General features: G+C 34.8%; 1 non-coding gene across 1 annotated transcript; it reads right to left on the reverse strand.

Annotated features, from left to right (window-relative positions):
- Nucleotides 1–2,183: 2,183 nt before the first annotated feature.
- LOC132520142 (U6 spliceosomal RNA) lies at nt 2,184–2,290 on the reverse strand. Its single transcript, XR_009540502.1, has one exon. It is a non-coding gene; the product is annotated as a U6 spliceosomal RNA (small nuclear RNA).
- Between the last annotated feature and the right edge of the window lie 5,351 nt (nt 2,291–7,641).

Below are 7,641 nucleotides of genomic sequence, written 5' to 3' on the forward strand. Positions count from 1 at the left end.
TCCTTTTTCATTTGATTTTATTGAAATCTTTTTTTTTGAGGATTCTGGCTAAAGGTTTAACAATTTTTTTTTTATCTTTTAAAAGAACTAGTTCTTAGTTTCATTGACCTTTTCTATTTTTTTAAGTCTCTATTTCATTTATTTCTGCTCTGACCTTTTTAAAAAAATATTTATTTATTTATTTATTTGGCTGCACTGGGTCTTAGGTGCAGCATGTGGGATCTTTAATGGCAGCATGTGGGAACTTTTATTTTATTTTTTATTAATTTTTATTGGCATATGGTTGCTTTACAATGTTGTGTTAGCCTCCACTGCACAACAAAATGAATCAGCCATACACATACAGATATCCCCTCCCTTTTGGACTTCCCTCCCATTTAGGTTACCATAGTGCATTAGGTAGAGTTCCCTGTGTTATGCAGTATGTTCCCATCAGTTGTCTATTTTATACATAGTATCAATAATGTTTATGTGTGAATCCCAGTCTCCCAATTCCTCCCACCCCACCCCTTTCCCCCTTGGTATCCATACATTTGTTCTCTACATTTGTGTCTCTATTTCTGCTTTACAAATAATATCATCTATACCATTTTTCTGGATTCCACATATATGCGTTATTATATGATATTTGCTTATCTCTTTCTGACTTACTTCACTCTGTATGACAGTCTCTAGGTCCATCCACATCTCTACAAATGATCCAATTTCGTTCCTTTTTACGGCTGAGTAATATTCCATTGTATATATGTATCAAATCTTCTTTACCCATTCCTAAATGTCGATGGACATTTAGGTTGCTTCCATGTCCTGGCTATTGTAAATAGTGCTGCTATGAACATTGGGGTGCATGTGTTTTTTTGAATTATGCTTTTCTCTGCGTATATGCCCAGTAGTGGGATTGTTGGGTCATATGGTAGTTCTATTTTTAGTTTTTTAAGGAACCTCCATACTGTTTTCCTTAGTGGCTGAATCAACTTACATTCCCACCAGCAGTGTATGAGGGTTCCCTTTTCTCCACACCCTCTCCCACATTTATATTTTTTGATGATAGCCATTCTGACTGGTGTGAAATGATACCTCATTGTAGTTTTGATTTTCATTTCTCTAATAATTAGTGATGGTGAACATCTTTTCATGTGTTTGTTGACCATCTGTATGTCTTCTTTGGAGAAATGTCTATGTAGGTCTTCCACCCTTTCTTTGATTGGGTTGTTTGTTTTCTTGATATTGAGCTGTATGAGCTGCTTGTATATTTTGGAGATTAATCCTTTGTCAGCTGCTTCATTTGAAAATATTTTCTCCCATTCTGAGGGTTGTCTTTTTGTCTTGTTTATGGTTTCCTTTGCTGTGCAAAAGGTTTTAAGTTTCAGTAGGTCCCATTTGTTTATTTATTTATTTATTTATTTTTATCTCATCAGAAAAATCTTTATTGAGAAGGTACCAAGCTCACAGTTTTTCTAATATTCTAATTTTTGCTTGAAACTCTAATTTTATCACTGACAACAAATACTGTCCATGGTTTTCCCTGAAGTGACAGTCTCACTTTGTTTATTTTCAAAACAATATCTGCCACAAGCCTGATTTTGAGTAACCATGGTTTGTAAGTCAGTTCTTCTTTCAAGTAAAAATATTCCATGAATATAGTAGTTAATTCAGTTTGCACATCATACAGTTGCTTAATTGCTGTTCCTCAAGACAGTCTTCAAACTTGGGTATCCAAGAAATGTTTTTAATTGTACTTATCATTTTATGACACAGAATTTTTTTTAAAATTTACTTAAGGATAGAAACTTAATTACTTTTATTGCTTCATCAAAAACATAGTGATAAAAACTAGTACAGTTGGGTATTATCACCTTGATTTGTGGTAAGGCAATAGCAGTTTTACTCACCATTTTTTAAAATCTTTTTTATTTTTTAACACCTTTATTGGAGTATAATTGCTTTACAATGCTGTGTTAGTTTCTGCTGTATAACAAAGTGAATCAGTTATATGTATACATATATCCCCATATCCCTTCCCTCTTGCGTCTCCCTCCCATCCTCCCTATCCCATCCCTCTAGCTGGTCACAGAGCACTGAGATGATCTCCCTATGTGATGCAGCTGCTTCCCACTAGCTATTTATTTTATATTTGGTAGTGTATATATGTCAGTGCTACTCTCTCACTTTGTCCCAGCTTTAAAAATATGGAATGATTCACGAATTTGCATGTCATCCTTGTGCAGGGGCCATGCTAATCTTCTCTGTATCATTCCAATTTTAGTGTATGTGCTGCTGAAGTGAGCACCCATTTGCTTATTTTTGTTTTTATTTCCATTACTCTAGGAGGTGGGTCAAAAAAGATCTTGCTGTGATTTATGTCAAAGAGTGTTCTTCCTATGTTTTCCTCTAAGAGTTTTATAGTGTCTAGTCTTACATTTTGGTTTTTAAGCCATTTTGAGTTTATTTTTGTGTATGGTGTTAGGGAGTGTTCTAATTTCATTCTTTTACATGTAGCTGTTCAGTTTTCCCAGCACCACTTATTGAAGAGTCTGTATTTTCTGCATTGTGTATTTTTGCCTCCTTTGTCATAGATTAGGTGACCATAGGTGCGTGGGTTTATCTCTGGGTTTTCTATCCTGTTCCAATGATCTATATTTCTGTTTTTGTGCCAGTACCATACTGCCTTGATTACTGTAGCTTTGTAGTATAGGTTGAAGTCTGCAAGCCTGATTGCTCCAGCTCCATTTTTCTTTTTCAGGACTGCTTTGGCTATTTGGGGTTTTTTGTGTTTCCATACAAATTGTAATTTTTTTTTCTAGTTCTATGGAAAATGCCATTGGTAATTTGATAGCGATTGCATTAAATCTGTGGATTGCTTTCTGTAGGATAGTCATTTTCACAATATTGATTCATCTTTGATTTCTTTCATCAGTGTTTTATAGTTTTCTGAGCACAGGTCTTTTGCCTCCTTTGGTAGGTTTATTCTCAGGTATTTTATTCTTTTAGTTGTTTTAATTGTGGCATGTAGGATCTTTCAGTTGTGACATGTGGGATCTAGTTCCCTGATCAGGGATCGACCCTGGGCACCCTTCATTGGGAGCATGGAGTGTTAACCACTGGATCACCATGAAGTCCCTCTGCTCTGAAATTTATGATTTCTTTCCTTCTACTAACTTTGGGTTTTGTTTGTTCTTCTTTTTCTAATTCCTTTAGATGTAAGGTTAGGTTGTTTCTTTGAGATTTTTTTCTTGTTTCCTGAGGTAGGCTTAAATCACTTTAAACTTTCCTCTTAGGACCGCTTTTGCTGCGTCCCATAGTTTTTGGATCATTGTGTACTTGTTTCCTTTTGTCTCCAGGTATTTTTAAGTTTTTTCCTCGATTTCTTCAATGATCCATTGGTTGTTTAGTAGCTTCTTGCTTAGACTCCATGAGTTTGTGTTTTTTTCAGTTTTTTCCTAGTAGTTGATTTCTAGTCTCATAATCTGTGGTCGCAAAAGATGCTTGATATGATTTCAATTTCCTTAAATTTACCGAGACTTGTTTTATAGCCTAGTATGTGATCTATCCTGGAGAATGTTCCATGTGCACTCACAAAGAATGTGTATTCTGCTGTTTTTGGATGGAATGTTCTATATATCAATTAAGTCCATTTGGTTTAATGTGTCATTTAAGGCCTGTATTTCATTATTGATTTTATATCTGGATGATATGTTCATTGATGTAACTGGGGTATTAAAGTCCCCTACTCTTATTGTGTTACTGTCAATTTTTCCTTTTATGTCTGTTAGTATTTGCTTTATAAATTTAAGTGCTCCTATGTTGGGTCCATATGTATTTACAATTGTTTTATCTTCTTCTTGGATTGATTCCTTGATCATTATATAATATCCTTCTTTGTCTTTTGTAACATTCCTTATTTTAACGTCTGTTTGTCTCATGTAAGTATTGCTACCCTGGCTTTCTCTTTATTTCCATTTGCATAGACTACCTTTTGTCCAATCCCCTCACACTCAGTCTGTGTGTGTCTTTAGATCTGAAGTGAGTCTCTTGTGGGCAGCATAAATATGGGTCTTGTTTTTGTATCCATTCAGCCACTCTGTGTCTTTTGATTGGAGCCTTTAGTCCGTTTACATTTAAAGTAATTGTTGATATGTGTGTACTTATTGGCATTTTGTTAATTGTTTTTGTAGTTCTTTTTTGCTCCTTTCTTCTTTTTTTCTCTTCCCTTGTGATTTGATGATTCTCTTCAGTGTTATGTTTGGATTCCTCTCTCTTTTTGTGTGTGTGTGTCTATTATAGATGTTTTTGTTTTGTGGTTATATAGTAATTTATATATTTGTGATTATTAGTAATCTATCTATATGTGATTATTTTAAGTTGCTGATATCTTAATTTCTAATTTTAAAAAACTCTTCATTTTTACTCTCCTTTCCTCATGATTACTGTTTCTGACATCATATTTTACTGAATTTCTATATTCTGATTTGACTTTTCCTGCATATTATAAACTAGTAATAGTTAAGGACACTAGTGTGAAAAAATTCTCATAAAACTTTCATGACACAATGATGAGCTCTCCTGATGAAATCTGTAATGGGAACAGCCTTCTATTTTGACTTGGCTATATTACTTTATCTTTTCTTTCCAAACTTTCATTATTGACACAGGGCTGGAGGGAGTGGGAAGGAAGAAAATGTCTGAAAATGGAGTATTTACCTGAAAAGCAACATTTCAAACAAGAAGAGATGGAGATAGTTAAATGATAAACTTAAGATCACTGCCCACTCTGTAGCACAAAGGCTGGAGAATAAGTTTATATAAGTTCTAGAAAATAAATGTTTTTGAATAGTCTGAGTTATTAAACCGTGACATCAGTGCCAACTTCATAATTTGTGGGGCCTAGTGCAAAATGAAAATTCAGAGCCACTTGTTCAAAGACTAGGAAAAAAAGGTCAATTAAAGGTATAAAATATAATTTTTTATAATTTTCTTCTACAATCTCTTTTTTTCCCATCTTTTCCTTTCAAGGGTAAAAATTTTAATTTTTGAGGAACTTCATACTGCTCATTTTCAGAGTCACATTAGAAAGCAAAATATTGTTCTCCCTTCATCCTAGAAATTAATAAGAAGGGCATACATTTTTTTGAAAAAAAAATCACAACTCTTGGAAGTTTACCACCAGCATCTAAAATGAACAAAAGAGAGAAAAAACATTTACTATGTATTTCAGATTTCTTTGGTGGGGGAGGTCTTCCCATGTGGTATTAATACTTCTTTCAGTTCCTATTACCAAAATAGTAGAAGCAGGAAAAAATAGAAACCTAGTGGTTTTGTTTTTTGGGGTTTTTTTTGCGGTACGCGGGCATCTCACTGTTGTGGCCTCTCCCATTGTGGAGCATAGGCTCCGGACACGTAGGCTCAGCGGCCATGGCTCACGGGCCCAGCCGCTCCGCGGCATGTGGGATCTTCCCGGACCGGGGCACGAACCCGTGTCCCCTGCATCGGCAGGTGGACTCTCAACCACTGCACCACCAGGGAAGCCCAAACCTAGTGATTTTTGCTGAAACCCACGAGGTTGCTCTCTTGGTCTGTGCAGACACTCCCAGTGTCTCAGCTTGCTGGAAGAAATTTGCTGACATTTTCCTTTTGTAGTTGTTTGTTTGGTGAAGAATAATAGTAAACATTCTAACATCCACATCTTGGTGATTAGTCTTCCACATTATTGCTTGGTTGGTTGTTTGGTGTTGGTGAGGTCATCTTCCACAATCTTTTTCAATTTGTCATGGTGTTTTTATTTGCTTAATGTTATTCAAAAAAATATATATAATTTTAAATTATTAGCATGAATTCTACCGTTCACCTTTACATTGTGCAACACCAGTTTTAAATGCAAATACAAACATTTAACTTGTATGCAAAATCATAAAAATTATGCACTTTATATTTTGTAGCTCTTATTTATAAGTGTGTTTCATCCTTATCAGAATAGTGGAAACACTGCCCCAAATTAACTCAACTGTTTTATTCCACTTCTTGATTCCCACGTGTTCTACCAACACTCTAATTTTGGCCTAATGATAAGGAAGGACTGGAAGGAAAAGGAATTATGGGTTGCCCTATCTTTTCTTTTCTTTCATAATTTAAACTCTTTATTAAATAATGCAGTTTCACTTTCCCCACATTGACTCTTTTCTTAATTTATTAGTTTCCCCAGTTACTTAGCTTTCAAGTGAACCCTCAAATCCCAGGAAAGACTTTATGAGCTGAAGTTTATCTAAATAAATTAGGGCTATAAACGAAAAAATTAGTCACTGAGAATCTCTAAAAATAATAGACTTCCTCCTCTACCACTCTTGAGACTAGATGGAAGCTTAACATATTCACAACTTAACCAGCTTAACAAAGTGACCCTCAAAATTATACAGGAAACCTTTTTTTTTAGTTTTGAAAGAATATAATATTTGATATTTCAGTGAAAGTATGAAAGTATTCATTATGGGGAAAATCAAATTTTGTTGGACTTTTCACATTTTTTTAATTAAAAAAATTTGTTATTGAAGTATAATTGATTTACAGTACTGTGTTAATTTCAGGTTTACAGCACAGCGATTCAGTTATACATACATATATATGTGTATATATATATATGCATACATATATATTTTTTCAGAACATTTTCCCTTATAGATTATTATAAAATATTGAATATAATTCCCTGTGCTATACAGTAGGTCCTTGTTGGTTATCTATTTTATATATAGTAGTATGTATATGTTAATCCCAAACTCCTAATTTATCCCTCTCCTCACACCCCTTTCCCCTTTAGTAACCATAAGTTTGTTGTCTATGTTGTGAGTTTCTTTCTGTTTTGGAAATAAGTTCATTTGTATGGTTTTTTTTTAGATTCCATACATAAGCAATATCATATAATAGTTGTCTTTCTCTGTCTGGCTTACTTCACTTAATATGATAATCTCTAGATCCATCCATGTTGCTGCAAATGGCATTATTTCATTTTTCATGGCTGAGTAATATTACACTGTGTGTGTGTGTGTGTGTGTGTATAAAACATCTTCTTTATCCATTCCTCTGTTGATGGACATTTAGGTGGCTTCCATGTCTTGGCTATTGTAAACAGTGCTGCAGTGAACACTGGGGTATACATGTACCTTTTCAGATTATGGTTTTCTCCAGATATATGCACAGGAGTAGGATTGCAGGATCATATGGTAGCTCTATTTTTAGTTTTTTAAGGAACTTCCATACTGTTCTCCACAGTGACGCCTTTTCTTTCTATATCAGCATTTTCAGCATAAGTGGTTGCCTAACACTGAGAACTAATGGGAGTGAGGAATGGTGTGGTAGGGTTTCTTGCTCCTTTGTGTTTCTTCGAATGCCATTGCCTTCCTTCTGTGTTGGAAGCCCAGTTCTTGTTCAAAAAGAAAGTGTGGCCTCTAGGGGCTATCAGTGTCCCTACTTACTACTCAGTCGTAGATGTAACATGCTTACCTTATACTAGCTTTGAGTCTCATTGAACTCCTGCACATCATGGACCCAATGGGATTTTGTGCTCATGGGGCATCTTGAACACTATATGTGAACAGGGTGGCAAGAAATAGCAGACATATTGCATGTATCTCCCCTGCTCACTTGCAT

The sequence above is a fragment of the Lagenorhynchus albirostris genome, chromosome 4 (genome assembly GCF_949774975.1).
Source record: "Lagenorhynchus albirostris chromosome 4, mLagAlb1.1, whole genome shotgun sequence".
Taxonomy (NCBI): domain Eukaryota; kingdom Metazoa; phylum Chordata; class Mammalia; order Artiodactyla; family Delphinidae; genus Lagenorhynchus; species Lagenorhynchus albirostris.